Genomic DNA, 18,107 nt, shown 5'->3' with positions numbered 1-18,107 from the left:
ATACACCTTTAATTTCCGGATTATAAAGTCCCGGTCGACGCGCCTCGGTTAATTTACCGTTCTCACGCGCGATGCTTATAAGCTGAGAGTCGACTTAGCAACGAATCGCGCCAATCGACCTGCTTGCATTATGTATTTCTCGTTTACCACCCTCCAACGTGCCGACGTTTATAGGAACTTTAGGAAATATGAATATCCCTTATTCCACAATCCAATATTCGAGGATCGTTTCGAGCTTTAAAATTAATCACTTATCTATATAAAATAAAAATTCACAGAAATCGCCATTTATTTTCTTAAAATAAAAAAAACGTTTTATGTTCTATTTATATTCATTTTCTCTTCGAATGAAAAATCTATTAAACATTTTTATCTAAATCGAATGATAATAGGGGAACATAGGGTTGGACCAACATTTGAACTTTATAAATTTCTTTAAAATAATTTTATAGCCAGAGTTGCCCTATCCCACATCGAAAACTTTCATGGAAGTGCCCCCTGGAAATTCCGAGGAACATCTCCATGGAATTTCCGTGGAGTTTCCATGGAAAATCTGCAAGTTATTTATTTTAAAAAAAAAATTGTAACAAATTCTTCGCAGAATTTCCATTATTTTCAAGAATTAAAAAAAATTCTCGTAAAAATTTCAATTATCTTTAAAAGTAATAAAATTTTTCTCCGCATTTCAATTATTTTTAAAAGATTCTCCTCAATTCAATGATTTTCAATATCTACTATTTTAATAAAATTTTTCAAAATAATTCAATTATTTAAAAAAAAAGTTTGATAAAATTCTAAGCAAACATTAAATTATTTTCATAAATAATAAAAATTTAACGGGAATTCAACTATTTACAAATTTTTTATAAATTTCTTCGCAATAATTCAGTTATTTTTTATAAATAATAACATTCTTTACAAAAATTCAATTATTTTCATAAATAATAAAACTCATCATAGAATTTGAATTATTTTTATTACAATTTTAATTGAATTCCTCGAATAATTATTCCTGAAAATTTTATTAAAATTCCTCAAAAAATTCTGTTGATAAAATTCTGTATAGTAATTCGTTTCGAGAGACATTCATTTATTCAATAAATTATTTATTTTTGTATTTAAATAATAGAATTCTCATAGAATTTTCCAATAAAAATTGATTTATAAATGAATATCAGTTAAAATTTTTGATCTCAATTGAATATTAAAAGCATTATAGCATGAAGTTTTAAAAATAATAATTGATAATTGAATTCTTTCCAAGAATTTTAATAAAATTTTTGAAAATAATTACATTTTTCGAAGAATTTACTTAAAATTGTATTAAAAATAATTGAAATTCTGCAACGAATTATATTAATTTATAAAAGTAATTGAATTCTTGCAATGAATTTAAAAAGATTTTTTTTAAATAATTGAAATAATGTAAAGAATCTTATTATTTAATTGAAAAATTTTCAAACTATTGAAATCTCTTAAAATTAAATTGCAATCAAGTAGATTTCAGAAATATTTTATATCAATTTTTATGTATTTAAATAAATAATAGAATTCTGAAGGAACTTTCCTCAAAATTTATTAAAAATAATTGAATTAGAGAAGAATTTTAGTTAAAAATTCTAGAAGATAATCGAATTAAAATCTTAGAAATAATTTTTCACTAGTTACAGTATTAATTCTTATAAATTATTGAATCTCAAAGAATTTGAAATTAAAAATTTTTTAATTTTTGTAGAAAAATAGTAATGATTTAATATTTATTCTTAAAAATACTGTCGTTGTTCGGGATAATTTTACAATTATAGATATTCAAAAATAAATGTATTACACACATTTTTTGTGCATCTAATTATTTTTAGAGTGAAATAAAATATTCTTTAGGGTCAGGAAAAAGTTCAAAAATTAGTATATGAAAAATCAGGAAAAAATCAAATCAAATTTTTGTATTATTATTTTAACATTAAAAAACTTTTTCACTTCAAATTAACTAGCGTGATTATTTCATGAAATATTTAATCCTAGGAAAGAAAAAAACCAACTTTTGAAAACTTCAATTCATTAGTTTCCAAAAAAAGAAGAAAATCTTAAAACTTATATTAATTAAGGTAGAATTTTATTAATTTTACGGATAACTTGATAATTACCGTAGTCATTCATTCATTAATAATTTAATAAACTAGTAATTAAAAATTAACTAATAAAAAATAACCATTCTTTAACTAACTAAAATTATTTTCTTAAAAATAAAGGACTAAAATTTATGTAATTTGTGTTTCATAATTTCAAAGATGTAAAATTACTAATTGATTTACTTAAGCACATTAATTGCTCTTAATAAATGTAAAAGTTTCGAGACTATCGACACCCAGTAAAGTTTCATTTCCCTCAACTTTCCACAATGCTAAGTTTTCATAATTGAAGTTTTCATTGCCCGAAGACTTTCGTCAAGTTTCCAACGTTAAGTTTACTTTAAAGAATCCTAAAGAGATCTCATGTTTACAATGTGTGCCTGAAATTCAAGGCTCCCATCAACATTTACAAAAAAAACAAAGGAAAAAAGAAAAACTATATCCCATTATGAACTTTGAGTTACAAACTTCAGAAAGATTATTAACTCTTAGGAGAACAATTCTTTCGTAGAGGAAAATGTTGAAAAAAATTATATAATAGAACTTGAAAATTTGCAACGAAGGCAAAAATGTAAATAGTGGACGGAAAATTAATAATTTAGGAAATGTCAACTTTTTCTTAATTATCTCTCTATAAAAAAATAAAATTAAACGCGAGACTTTGAACAATGTTAGGAAACACATTTACAAAATTCGAAAGCGCATCTATGGGAATTAAAGCTAAATTCTATTTCCAGAACCGACTATTCGTCTGCTTCAAATAAAGTTGGGTTACATTAACAGGATTTTCTCACCCGATTACGGAAATCCTCTTAATTTAGTAGAATTCCCGCAGCCAGTGCCGAAAACCTCACTATTCAAATGAAAATTATCCATTAGCAGATTTTAGATTAAAAATTTAAGTAGTTAAGTAACTTTCCTAATATAGAGAGAGAGAGGCAAAGAATAAAAAAAAGATGAAAATATGAATCAAGATCATTCATCAATGAACTTGTGGCAACGAAAAAAAAAACTTCCTCTACTGTGTTGAAAAGAAGAGAGAGAGAGAGAGAGAGCGAGAAAAAAAATGTAAAGAGCAAGAAAAATACTTTTATCTGACTCAAACACTCACTGAACTTGGGTTTCGAAGATGGAAGACTTGGAGAAACTCAACATCCAAGTTTGACCATTTAACGAACAACGTTGCATATATATCTATAGATGATATTTCGAATGGATGTATTCGAACAAGCAGCATCTTTGCATAGATTCAAACTTCAAGTGTACGTGTGTAAATGCAAGATATTTCAAAACTACTTGCTAACTACTCGACTCCTACCAGTTCATACAATTCAAGATATTTCTGCAAGTGACTTTTGCCTCTCTGTTAAATCAAATTATTTTCTTGTACAATTTCCATCTTTGTTGTTTTATACAAAAAAAGAAATTCTCACACAAAAAAAAGTTTAATTACAGTTTGCAGGAATTTAAATGAAATTGAAGAAAAAGTTTGGTTGTCATAAATTTTGTGACTAATGCGACAATTTGACAATCCGGATAAGTTACCACTTATCCAATTTACCAAACCTTTCCAATTCGGATTCTTACATTTTTTCCATTCTCGTCAATGTCGATATTTTCCTTCGATTTTGAATCTTCTAATTCTTCCAACCAAAAATTTAAAAAATTTCTGACCCAATAACACATCTTCATAAAAATATTTTTAAACATCCAAATACCAAAAACTAATTACGGAATTACAGACCAAAAATTTTTCTTACTTAGAGATTTTTATATGGCAATGAGATAAAAACAATTCCAATTACAGGGTTGCCACAAAATATTTAATTTTATTTTTCCCTGACTTTTCCCTGATTTCCAGACAAAATTCTCACTTTTTCCCTGACCCTAAAAAATATTCTGATTCACTCTAAAAATTATTAGATACTCAAAAAAATGTTCTATTACATTTACATACGAATTTCTTAAATTGTAAAATTATTCAAAAACATAAATAATTTCTTTTTAAAATAAATATTTAATCATTATTATTTTTCCGTAGAAATTAAAATTCTTCAATACATTCAAATTCGAACCTTTTAATTATAATTATAATTTAAATTAAAAATTACCATGAAATTTTTCAAAAAAAAAAAAAATTAAACTATTTACAAAAATTTTAATACAAATCCTTCCCAAGAATTCAATTATTTTTACAAGTAATAAAATTTTTCAGAGAAATTCAATTATTTTTAAAAATAAAATAAAATTCGTTCTAAGAATTCAATTATTTTCATAAATATTAAAAATTTTCATAGGATTTCAATTATTTTTATTCTATTTTTACATAAATTTCTCAAAAAATTCAATTACTTTCAAAAATTTTTGCAGGAAATCAATTACATTTCACAAATAATGATTCGCTGAAATTCATATATTTTTAAAATTTAGTATTTTAATAAAAATTCTTAAATTAATTCAATTATTTGAAAAAATTTAATAAAATGATTTTCAAGAATTCAATTATTTTTATAAATAATACAATTCTTTGCAGGATTTCAATTATTAAAAATTAATTTAATAAAAAATCGTTGCAAAAATTGAACTATTTTCATAAATAATAAAATTTTTCAAAGGACTTCAATTATTTAAAAAAAAATGTAATAAAAATTCTTAACAAGAATTCAATTATTTTCCTAAATAATAAAATTCTTCACAGGATTTGAATTATTTTTAATAAAATTTTAAGTACCCTCCAAAAAATGTAATTATTTTAAAAAATATTCAAAATTTAATTATTTTTAAAAATTTATCCTATAATGCTTTTAATATTCAATTATTATGTAAAATTTTAAATGAAATTCATTGTTAAATCAATTTTTATTAGAAAAATTAACGAGAAATCAATTATTTAAATACACAAATAAATAATTTATCGAATGAATGAATGTTTTTCAAAATTAAATCCTCTAAAGAATTTTATCAACAATTTTTAAAATAATTGCATTATTTCGACGAATTTTTATAAAATTTTCAAGAATAATTACATTTTGCCGGAGGAATGCGATTAAAATTGTACTAAAAATAATTGAAATTCTATGATGAGTTTTATTATTCATGGTAATAGTTGAATCTCGGTAACAAATTTTATTATTTTTAAAATAATTGAATTATTTTTACAAGTAATAAAATTTTTCACATTAATTCAATTATAAAAAAAAAATGGATAAAATTCGTTGTAAGAATTCCATTATTTTCATTAATAATTATAAAATTTTCCTGAGGGTTTCTATTATTTTATTTATTTATAATACAATTTAAAGAAAATTCCTAGAAAAATAGAATTATTTTCTTAAATTTTCTGCAAGAATTTAATTATATTTCACGAATATAATGAAATTGTTTTATTATTTATAAAGATAATTGAAATTTTGACAAGAATTTTTTTTTAATTTTTGAACATAATTGAATTCCTGTGAAAATTTTATTATTTATGAAAATAATTTATTTTGTTCGAAGAAATTTATTAAAAATTTTGTCAATTATTGAATTCCTGTGAAATTTTGACAAGAATTTTTTATAAAGTTTTTTAAAATAATTCAATTTCGAAGAAGAATTGTATTATTTATAAAAATAATTGAAATTTTGAGGAGAATTTTTAAAAGAATTTTTGAACATAATTTAATTTTGGAGAAGAAGTTTATTATTTTTAAAGATATAATTAAAATGACCAGAATTTTTTTTAATTTTTGAATATAATTGTTGCGAAAAATTTTATTACTTTTGAAAATAATTGAATTTCTGGAATTATTTGTAACTTTTTCAAAATTCAATTTTTTTTGGTATTTTTAACTAAAATTCTTCTATTAATCTAGTAGTTACGAAAATTTAAAAAATGATTCATTAAATAATTTATTTCTAAGTCATAATTTTATATCATACTTCTTGTTAAATTAAGTTATTTAAAAAGAAATTATTGTCTGAAATAGAAAAAATTCAAGGTTTTGTATTAAAATTCGTGGTAATTTCATAGTTTACGAGGCAAACAAAAAAAAACATCAAAACTCAGAGTTTTTTCATGAATTTCTAAAATTCAATTTTTTCCACTACTTTTACTAAAAATCCCTGACTTTTCCCTGACTTCCCTGACCAATTTTACTTTCCCTGACTTTTTCCTGAATTCCCTGACTTCCCTGACCTTTGGCAACCCTGAATTAATATCTGGGTCATCAAATTTCATTTAATTCACAATTCATAAAAAGTAACCACAGCCGATAATCAGCAGAAGATGAAAAAATTATTTTGGGAGCGAACTTTATCTTCAGTTTACCAACAGTTGTTAGTTCAAAAATTGTTTACTGGTCCCAAACTATTACTAGAACAATTCCAATAATTATCTTAGTCATCAAAATTAATTTAATTCACAATTTATAAAAAGATACAACAATCAAATGCGATTTAATAATTACTTCATTAGGTTTTTTTTTTTTAAAGGAAAATATTAATTTGAAAGGATATGCTATATTCGTGTAGAAAAAAAACCTTGTAATAATTTTCAATTATTGATAATAATTCATCATCTTTTGTATGATAGCAGTTTATTTTTTGTTTTCTATTTATTTTTGTTTGCATCAGTACGTGTTAATTGTCACCGCAAAATGTTCACTATGCTGTCAATTAGAAGGATGTTAATTTTCTCTTAATGGACATCACGCAGTGAACGTATAGATAATTAATCAATTACTAGAATTTACGAAAGCTATATACATATACATATAGCATTTGCGTGATGGAAAAGTTTTTGAGGTGAAACGATTAGCTGTGTTTGAGCATCGTAAAATGCCTGCTTTAAATTATTATTTGAACATCGTGCGTTGAATTTCATCGCGTCTACGGGTGATGCATTATTATATATTGCGCGCGTAAGGAGATAAAATTACACGGTTGAATACCAAAGTAACTCACTCGAAACATCGACGCTGATATTTTATAATTCAAACTCTGCGGATATATACATATATATACATATCACTATGTATATGGTTTTCAAATACACTTATACATTTTCTTTTTATTTTCAAAGTTTACGCGAGAGATTTTCAGTCACGATGATCCTCCCGTCTCTCACATTGCATGCCCGCCGACATAATTGAACACGAGAGAGAGTTTAACAAAACTTTTCGCATCGCTCTCATTAGTCAGCGATAGGCCGACACGAGGAAGGAAGAAACTGCCTCAAGCTATCATGAATTCTGGTTGCCTTCTGGAATTTTCAATCACTATCCAACTTTTGAAAAGTTTTTTAAGTCGCGAAAAAAGAAATTAATTCTTGGTTCTTAGATTTTAATTTCATGATTGACCGGTAAATTAGAATTTTAATCGAATATTTTGCCAAAAGGAATAGAGGTGATTTCTTTTGTTGAAGGAAACTGGAAAAAAAATGGGACAGGAGTAAGAATAGTATTTTTTCTTTTGGGGTGAATTTGTCCAAGAGGTGGATATCGAAACACGTTAAGAGAAAAACGAGCAGATCTTTGCATTTTCCCTTTAGTTTGGAATGAAAATTCCAGGGGATGCGAAGCCAGCAATAACCAGGGCGGTCGAGAAATCGATTTGGAAATGGCGATGGGGAAGGTAATAAGGTGGCCGTTTGTCGCTCGAGGTGTCAAATAAGCGCATCGAAGTTTCAGCCTTCACCTAGCTCAATTCTTCTCTCGACGCTTTTAAACTACTTTGCCCCTTGTCACATTCCAGCGGTTCTTTTTCACCTTCTTCTTGTTTTTCTTTCTTTCAACCCCTGCACACTCAATATTTAATATCGAGTATTATTTTTCTAGAATTAGTTCCCTAATAGTCACTAATAGTTCTAATAATCCCTAATATTCTTCCTTCTATTTACTTTTTATTTTCAATTATATTAAATTTGGATTTTTTTCCCATTTTCAATTGTTTTCTTTAATATTAAAAACAGTATTTGATAATTAACCAGGGGTGCGATTTTGTAATAAGACTTTGACATTTGATTCAATTTTGACGTTGACTTTCATTTGAAATTTCACTTTAGCTTTCACTTTGAAATTCAATTATTTTCAAAAATTTTAATAAAATTCTTTCCAAAAATTCAATTATTTTCAAAAAATTTCCTCAATTCAATGATTTTTATTATCTACCTACTATTTTAACAAAATTTTCCAAAAAAAATTTAATTATTTGAAAAAAAAATTTAATAAAATTTTACGTAAACCTTTAATTATTTTCATAAATAATAGTATTCATCACAAGAATTCAATTATTTTCAAAAGTAATAAAATTTTTGAAAATTTTACTAAAATGCATTCATTAACAAAATTTCAATTATTTTGAAAAATTTTTTTCAATTAAATGATTTTTAATATTCAATTATTTTAATAAAATTATCCAAAAGAATTCAATTATTAAACAAAAATTTTGATAATATTCCACACAAACATTCAATTATTTACAAAAAAAAAAATTTCACAGAAATTCAATTATTTACAATAGTATTTGCATAAATTTTTTTGAAAAAATCAAATGTTTTAAAATTTAGCAATAAATTCTTCGCAGTAATTCAATTATTTTCATAAATTTTAAAATACTTTTCAAGGATTTAATTATTTTCATAAATTTTAAAATACTTTTCAGGGATTTAATTATTTTCATAAATAATAAAATCATTCGAAGGAAATCAATTGTTTTCATAAATAACAATATTCATCACGAGAATTCAATTATTTTGAAAATTCTTAAAATTATTCGCAGAAGTTCAATTATTTCAAAAAAAATTTTTTTAATTGTCGTCAACATTTAAATTATCTTTAGAAATTAATAGCAAAATTCATGGACAAAATTTAATTAATCTCAGGAATTTTAATAAAATTCATTGCAAAATTCAATTATTTTCGTAAATAATAACATTCATCACAAGAATTCAATTATTTTCAGAAGTAATAAAATTTAATTATTGAAACAATTATAAAATTCTACACAAACCTTCAATTATTTTCATAAAATAATAAAAATTTTACAGGAATTCAATTATTTACAAATTTTTTATTAATTTCTTTACAATCATTCAATTATTTTCATAAATATTTAAACTTTTTAGATTAATTCAATTATTTTGAAAAGAATTGTAATAAAACTCTTTGCAGGAATTTACTTATTTTCGTAAATAATAAAATTCTTCCGAGGAATAATCAATTATTGTTAAAAATTTCTATAAAATTTTTTATAAGAATTCAATTACTGTCAATACAGTAATACAGTAATAAAAATATTACAAAAATTCCAAAAAGTAATATGAAAAATTAGCCCGTTTACTACGTAAATAAATAAATAAATAAAATTAAAAATGTTTAAAATTAATGTTCTAGAAATTTTGAATTAATAAAATTTCATTAAAAATCCAGGAAAAATTAGTTTTTTTGAAAAATTGTTATTAACATTTTTTTTAAATTAGTTGAAATTTTTAATATATGTTTCATTAAAAATATTATTTTATGAAAATAATCATTGTATTCATAAAACAAATTTTAATAAAATTTTTTGAAATAATTGAATTCTTGGAAAAATTTCATTTTATTTGCGAAAAAAATTAAATTCTTGCAAAAAATTTTATGAAAATAGTATTCTAAACTTCTAAATAATTGAATTTTTAAAAAAATATTATTTACTGAAAATAATTAAATTTTTGCTCTAAAAAATTGTATCAAAAATTCTAAAAAAATAATTGAATTTTTTCGAAGAATTTCAAGTAAATTTTAAGAGTTGCATTTTTCAAGAAATTTATTTAAAATTGAATTAAAAATAATTGAAATTCTGCAAAGAATTTTATACCTAATTAATGAAAATAATGTTGTATTCTTGCAAAAAATGTTTTTAATTTTTTTTCTGAATAAATTACATTTTTATGAAAAATTTCTTAACAAAAACTTTAAAAATAAATAAATAATTCAATTCTTTCAGAGAATTAAATTAAATTGATATTAAAAATAGTTGAATTATTATAAACAAACTTTATTAAAATTATTATAAATAATTCCTTTTCTCTTTGAATTTTATAAAATTTTTTTTAAATAATCAATTTCATTCAAAAAAAATTTGATTAAAATAGTATTATAATGAGTTGCATTTTTGAGTAGAATTTTAAGAAAATTATCATAAATTTCACCATAAATTTTGACGTATAAGTAAAAACTAAAAAGTAATTTTGCTCAGCAGCAATTTTTTTATATTTTTGATATTTGTTTCGTTTGTTTCCTTCAAGTATTCTTCAAATACCCCGGTGGTTTAATGAACTAAAATAAAAAATCCATAGATTTATCTCGAATTTCATCTAAATTTTCCTAGAGCAAAATTTGGAATATTTTATTTTCAAATTAATTGAAAATTTCCAACGGTATTTCCTCAAGAAGATCTTGAGTGATTGACTTTCTTTTTTTTCTCTTGTCCATTCAGTACTTTTACAGTGACTTATCATGGTGACTATCCATTCAGTTGGGATTCACATAAGTGTGCGGACACCCTTACGACGATCTTCTTCAATTTGTCTTGGAATGAAAAATTGATCGCTTGTACGTTTGCTGCCATCAAAGTAGATCCATTTGGGAATGGTGAAATTGATCAGGGACAAGTTGCAATGGTAAAGTTACTGATTTCAAGTCTAACAAAAATCTATTTTTCCCTTCACTTTATATTCTTGAGAAGTTTTTTTTTGAAACCATTTTTTGAATCACGAGTTAATGGTTGTATATCTTAATTATAATATTGAATACGTTGATAATTTATTTTTTATTTCATAATTCGTCGTATTTTTTATTTTGTTTATTTATTTTTTGTTTACTCTATTTACCATTCACCATATATTAATGGTAAATATTATCATATTAACTGGTTTTTATTAAATAAGGAAAATATGTAGTAAATTAGTGATCGCAGCTTTATTGACATGTTTTTGAATTAATTTTTTTGTTGTTTTCAACTTCTTGAAAAAAGAATGTTGTACATGAATTTAATTTCCGCTTGGAGCTTTTACAGATTTATAAACTGTAATCTGCAGCGTGAAATAAAAATTTAAAAAAGAATTTTTAAGAGAGAAAATTTCATTCCATAAAAATTAAAGAGAAAATATTTCTTTCTTTTTTGTTTTTAGAATTTAATTTTTAAGTGTAATGTGATGTTATATTTTTTCTGACAGTCGTTAAAAGCGACAATTTTCCACTATGATTTTTGTTTTAAAATTCTCTTTTTATTTTTTTTTTTTTGACGTGTATTTTATTTTTAATATTAGTGATTTCTTTTGTGGACGAATAAGCAATTGCTAGTTTCTATTACTGTGTCTCGGATCTCTATAGAAATTCTTTGAAGCTCACTTCAGTTCAATACTTCGACAATTTGCCATCGTTTCGGACACGCAGCCGTTTAACTTTCTCCCTCACTTTTTTTTCCCCACTATTTTACGTTATCCATCGGAACATAGAAACCGGAGTGCGAAAAAATGTTATATCGTATAACAATTTTTTTTCTTTTTTTTTTGTTGGTATGAAGTTGCGCTTGTTTCATATAATATACGATTCAACTGGTAGAAAATAAAATTCTTATCGTTTACTTGATAGCGGATAATTAGTACATTTAATAAAAATATGGAAAAGCGAATAAGAAATAATTGTTTAAAATTTTTTAATTATCGAAATTAATCAAATATTTAAAAAAAACTGTTTCGTGCAAGGAAAATTTTTCTTTTTCATTTTGGTTCATTGTTAAATAACAATGGTGTCTGTTTACGAGAGTTTTGATATTTTGATCTCGCACATCAGACGAGATTAAAAAAAAAAAGAATTTAGAAATGTTAATTTTTAGTTAAATTTTGTTTTGTATCATATTATACCTCATTAGAAGGGAATTTAATTATAATTTTCTGATCTACTCAACGAGCCACTTCATTTTCTCGAATCAAAAATGTTCAGCTGATAACGGTTTTAACGAGACTTAAGTTTTAATGGGCTACATAAGCTAATTATGAGAATTTACGTGAAAATGCTGATGAACGTTACTATTCTTGAAAGGAGGAATGTCGATGTTAGCAAACTGAAATAGAAGTAAAAATATTTTTGCTGAAAAGTTTCGTTTACTCATTCATTTAACGTTTATTCGGTATTTTCTATTTCTTTAAGGATTATTTTTTCCTCCTTTTTGATTTTATTTTACATTTAAATTCGCGGGTATTAAGAGAAAATTAAAAAAGGTTTTTCAAAATTAAAATAAATTAAATATGCCAGCGATAGAACACTAAAAAAGAGTATATACTAAACTACCGAAACGGAAATAGATATACGCAATAATTACATTTTCGAAATCCTTTATCCGGATTTCACAAGATTCTACCGCACTAAGCGATGTCTGAAAGCCCTAGACAAGTGTTCATTTTCTCCTGATTCGACTTCTCAAAAGTTAGTTCACGAAATCTTGTCTTGAGATATAGTACTGTTGGAGTGAAGCTCAAGGAAAACTTTTCAGATATCCGGAAAAAAAGTCTGAGCAAGAAATTCACGCAAAGCCATATAAAATGTTACAACGTTCCAATTTTTTTTCTCTTCTCTTCTCTTCTCTTCTCTTCTCTTTTTTTTTTTGACCCCGTGGAACTATATCCACGAAAATTAGAGGTCCTAAATTTTCATTTCATAGTTTCAAGTTTTTACATCTTTCGCGCTCACAAAAAAAGAATATAAGAATATACTGTAAGAAAGAATATGTATATAAAAACAATTTTCTCCCACAAGGGAAAGAAAAGCCATTCTCCCTGATTAACTCGACTTTATGTACAATAACTTTCCTTAAAAAAAAATTTTATCACTAAGTGTAAAAATAGAAAATTACAAGACGAAAATAAAATCTTAAATTTTCTCCCAAATTCCAGTGGTATCTAAAAACTAAAAAAATGTTTATAAAATTTGAAACAATTTTTTTTTACATTAGTAATTCGAATTCTAAGTGTAGAGAAACGTAAAAAAAAGAGATGAGAAAAAGAAAACAAAAGCGGACCTAGATTCAAAAAAAAAAAAAGACAACTAGCAAATGTACAATAGTGAAATTCAAGTCTCTGAAACGATTGCGAATCAATATGTGTCGGATTCAACGACGAATCGACATTTCCCATTTCGCATGATTACCTACTGCTATCGACTTGCATTGAAATGATGTCTATGAGCCTGAGAATCAGTACCAACGATGATTTATATCACGACTAAAGCGAAATGCGTATAAGAAATATACATATGTAGACACAGTGGCAGAGGGAGAGATAAACCGGAAACACCGGAAACGAACCCGTCATTTCCTCTACTTCGTTTTATATTACCTATATACCACCCTCTTTTCAACCCCTATCCCTCCTCCTCTACCACCTCATGCCACCTATAAATTCAGAGGGAGAGAGGGTTTATTCACGCCCGATTTCAGAGTCATTCATCCGAACCAATACACACAAAATGCCGCAGAGCTCTTTCTCTGTAATCACTAATCAACATTCATCAAGAGTTCACGCAAGCGTTGATTGGTCGATTCCAAGAGTCATTAATTAAGAATCCCATCGAATGCAGACCATTTTATTCAGCTTGTAAATGCCATGCGAAATCCACTGATCTGTTCAACCAATGACAGGAGTCTTGAATTATTTTACAAAAGCCATGAGCAATTTACATTGTTTGTGAATTATTTTCAAAATAAAATTCACATGTTAAATTGTCATAATTCAGTCAAAAGGATAAATAAATGAAAAATAATGGAAGAACTAGAAATAATAATACTTTTTTAAAATTTTATAATAAAGAGATAAAGTATTTTTAAAAAAAATATTTTTTAGGCATTATATCAACAAAATGTTTAGGTTAAATTTTACCTATAGGCTAACGGACATTTAAATGTTATTTCTTCATTACGTTTTGCAAAAATTTAGGTCAAATTTACCTTTTTTTGACCTTGAGGTCAAGGGTCATTTAAAGTTACGACCCCCTGGGGCCCAGTTACACAGTTTGAAAAATTGACATTTAACAAAATTGACAAATAATTGACAACTTAACCGAATAGCAGATTAACCAGATTGACAAAATTCTACTCCACCGAATTGACACTTAACGATATTGTCACAAAATTCAATTGCCGATTAACCGGTTTGGCAAAATAATTAAATCTCCGCTTAAACGAATAAAGAATTAACCTCATTACAAAATCGACAATTAATAATTTTTCTAAATAAGAAAATTACTACTTAACTGAATTTCCGATTAACTGAATTGACACTTAACGATATTGCCACTTAATTCAATTGCCGATTAACCGGATTAGCAAAATAATTAAATTTCTGCTTAAACGAATTGAAGATTAACCACATTACCAAATTGACGATTAATAGTTTTTCTAAATAACAAAATTACTACTTAACCGATGATTTACCGAATTACTAAATTACCATTTAACCAACTTGAAGATTAATTGGATTGCCAAATTTACACTCAACCTAATAGTCGATTATCAGAATTGCCAAATTGCCACTAAACAGAATTGATGATTAACTGGATTCCTAAATGATCGAATTACCACTTAACCAATTAGCTGATAAATCGGATTTAAAAATAGCTAATAAACTGAATAACCGAGTTCTCAAATTGATGCTTAACTGAATTGAGGATTAGTCAAATTTACGCTTTATCGAATTGACAATTAACCGATTGCCAGATGACCAAAATTTCACTTAACCGAATAGCCGACAATCCGAATTTAAAAATTGATATTTAGCTAAATATTCGGATTGTAAAATTCGCTACTCAACCAAATAGTCGATTAACCCGATTATGATAATGGGGTCAATCGGTTATCTATACTTAAGCCGTTATTTGTCGATTTGCTGTACCGTTAGTTTGACTAATTGTTTTTTTATATGGTGATTCAATTAAGCAATTTTTCAATAAAAAGGATGTGCGAATTAACAATAGTTTAGGCAATCAATAAATTGGAAATTCGGTTAATTGTCAGTCCGGTTATTCGACAAGTTTCTAATTTAGAAATCCGGTTCTGGTATCCGATTAATAAAAATTCGGATATTTTAATTTAGCTAAAAGGGAATTTGGTTAATTCGCAGTTTAAGTGACAGCCAATTAACCAAATCAAGTTAGCTAACTAATAAGTTCTTTTACTATCTGGTTAATCGGCAATTTGGTTAAATAACAATTCGGTAATTTGGAAATCTGAATAAACGACTATTTGGAAAAGTAGAATTTTTGGAATTCGGTTAGTAGACACTTTGGTCATCTATCAATTCGGCAAATTATCAATTTACTCATTTGGTAATCCTCTTAATTTGCAATTTGCTAATTTGATTGTTAGGTTAATCGGCTATTCGGTTAAATGTCAATTTAGTTATCTGTAAATCTGGTTAATTATCAGTTGGGTAATTTGTTAAATTGGACAATCTGGTTATTCAGTTAGCTGATAATTTTTAAATCCTGGGCACCGGCTATTTGGTTAAGAGGCAATTGGGTCATTTGGCAATCCAGTTAATCGTCAATTCAGTTAAATCTAAATCCTGTTATCTGGAAATCTGGTTAAACGCCAATTCGACAATCCGGTTATTCAGTTAACTGTTTATTTTTGTATCCGGTTTATCGGCTATTTGGTTTAGTGACAATTTGGTTATTGAGCAATCCGGTTAATCAGTACTTCAGTTAAATAAAAATTTGCTGATTTGCCAATCCGGTTAATTGACATGTTCAGTTAAGTGGTATTTTAGTCATCTGGCAATCTGATTTATTGTCAATTTGGTTAAGCGTCTTTTTGACAATCTGGTTATTCCGTTAATTGGAAATTTGGTCCGTTGTCAATATGGTGAATCCTCATTTCTGTTAAGCAGCAATTTGCCAATTTGGTTATTCAGATAAGTGACAATTTTTAAGTCCAGTTAATCAGCTATTTGGTCAAGTGTCAATGGGGTCATTTGCCAATCCAGCTAATCGGCAATTTAGTTAAGTGGAAATTCGGTTAATTGACTATTCGGTTAAGCGGCAATTTAATCATCTGCCAATCTTTTTAATGGTCACTTCGGCAAAGCGTCAATTTGACAATCTGGTTAGTCTGTTAAGTATCAATTTGGTCAGCAGGCAATCTGGTTAATCGTGAATTCTGTTAAGCCGCAATTCGACAATTCGGTTAAGTGGCAATTTTCAAATCCGGTTTATCGACTTTTCGGCTAAGTGGCAATCAGGTCTTTTGACAATCCTAATTAATTTTATTTGCTATTCGTTTGTATATTATTAATTACCATCATCCACAATCTCAATTATTTTTTATCAAATAAACTTTAAATATAGTTAAAAATAAATCTATCTTTCTTTCCTTTTTGAAAACATTTTTCCTCACATTTACGAAACTTAATCATTAATTCCACAAATCATTATTAAAGACCATTTTAAATGAAGTTTCACAGAATAGAATTTCTCGAAACGTGAAATGTTAATAACGAACCCAAAAATAAACGAGCTTGCAAGAGAAAGAGAGTGAGAGCAATGGCAAACAAACTTTGAAGCGAGAGGTCACTTTTATTTGAATTTAACGTTCGTAGATTATTTGGAGAATAAATTCAATGCGCACGGGATGTTGAAATTAGTTCTTGAAAAACGTCGGAACAGCGAGGCGGAACATTTTCCAGGGCGAGAGAGAGAGAGAGAGAGAGAGAGAGAGAGAGAGAGAGAGAGAGAGAGAGAGAGTTAACATCATATGTAACAGTTTTATTTCATGAATAAAAAAGTCTTAAATTAACTAAAGACTTCTCTTTTAATGTTGAAATGTGTATTTGCCTATTGGGTGGGAGGGATATGTGTAATAGGAATGTACATCGAGCCGTGAATTTTATCCTGTCATAACGCAAACCAAGCGCACATTTTTTATTCCCTCCATGATGTCTTCTATATATATTCTCTATGTACCATATTTATGAACCAGTAAACGATCAAATGAGTTAAAATGACTCTTCACGGTCTGCACCACCAGAAAAAAGACCGACTAACATGAAAAAAAATACCTTTTAATAGTATTTTCATGCGCATATTTAGGATTCTCTCTTCCATTATATTAGTGACGCGTGTTTTTTCTTTATCAAAAACCGGAATCGCGTATAACGCTAGATGAACAACACACGACGATTTCTTTTACTTTTATATATAATATACATACACATAAAGCTTGCTAAAAATTTACTGAAATTTCTTTATCGCGACGAGTATTCTCGGACGTTTATGAATAGTTTACAATCCACTCCCGAGTTGTTACGGGCAACCTGCAAAAGTGCTTGCCATTCTCTTTTTTTTCAAGTTTCCGCCTCTCGCTTTTATAGGGATAAAAAGCCGAAATTGAATTTGCCGCGCAAGCATACTTTTATTTATAGTTCATCTTGATGAATGGTAGATTTACAAACCACTGGAAAAATGGTGAAATTCTTTGTTGAAAATTCTTTTCAATTTTCGCAACCTTTCATATATAATGATTAGTGTCCCCGGCTCTTCGAAAACGAATTCATTTTTTCTAAACGAATTATAGTGTGACCAGTTTACAAAAAAGAATTCATTAGATAAAAATTAAAAATTGATTTTTTCGATTCTGTTAATCTGTTGACTGTTCTGACCCCAAACTCAGATGTTGATAAATATTTACACGTGACGAGAGAATGTACGTACATTAATAATTAACTAGTTGCTATATTAAACATGAGATGGAAATTTCTATAAATGACTTACAGTGAGAAGACAGTGACCTTAATTGTTCCTGTTTTGGTATCTGAAATAAAAAAACATATTTATTAATATTTCTATTTTTACTTGAGAAGAAATTCAACGGTTAATCGTTATACTATAAAAGAAGTGAAATATTTTGCACTCTAAGTAGAAAATAATAATAGAAAATTGTATAGAAGGAGAGGTAGAAAGTTTTCTA

General features: G+C 26.3%; 1 long non-coding RNA gene across 1 annotated transcript in view; it reads right to left on the bottom strand.

Moving 5' to 3' along the window:
• Nucleotides 1-18,107, bottom strand: part of LOC122511626 — a 98,056-nt gene that overhangs the window by 42,566 nt on the left and 37,383 nt on the right. Inside the window, exon 2 of the long non-coding RNA XR_006302538.1 lies at nt 17,912-17,951. This is a non-coding gene — a long non-coding RNA (uncharacterized LOC122511626). The remainder of the gene's footprint in view (nt 1-17,911; nt 17,952-18,107) is intronic.

Source organism: Leptopilina heterotoma, unplaced genomic scaffold (genome assembly GCF_015476425.1).
Source record: "Leptopilina heterotoma isolate Lh14 unplaced genomic scaffold, ASM1547642v1 Lhet_88, whole genome shotgun sequence".
Taxonomy (NCBI): domain Eukaryota; kingdom Metazoa; phylum Arthropoda; class Insecta; order Hymenoptera; family Figitidae; genus Leptopilina; species Leptopilina heterotoma.
The sequence above is the reverse complement of the archived record's forward strand: the minus strand, read 5'-3'. Positions and strand labels throughout refer to the sequence as shown.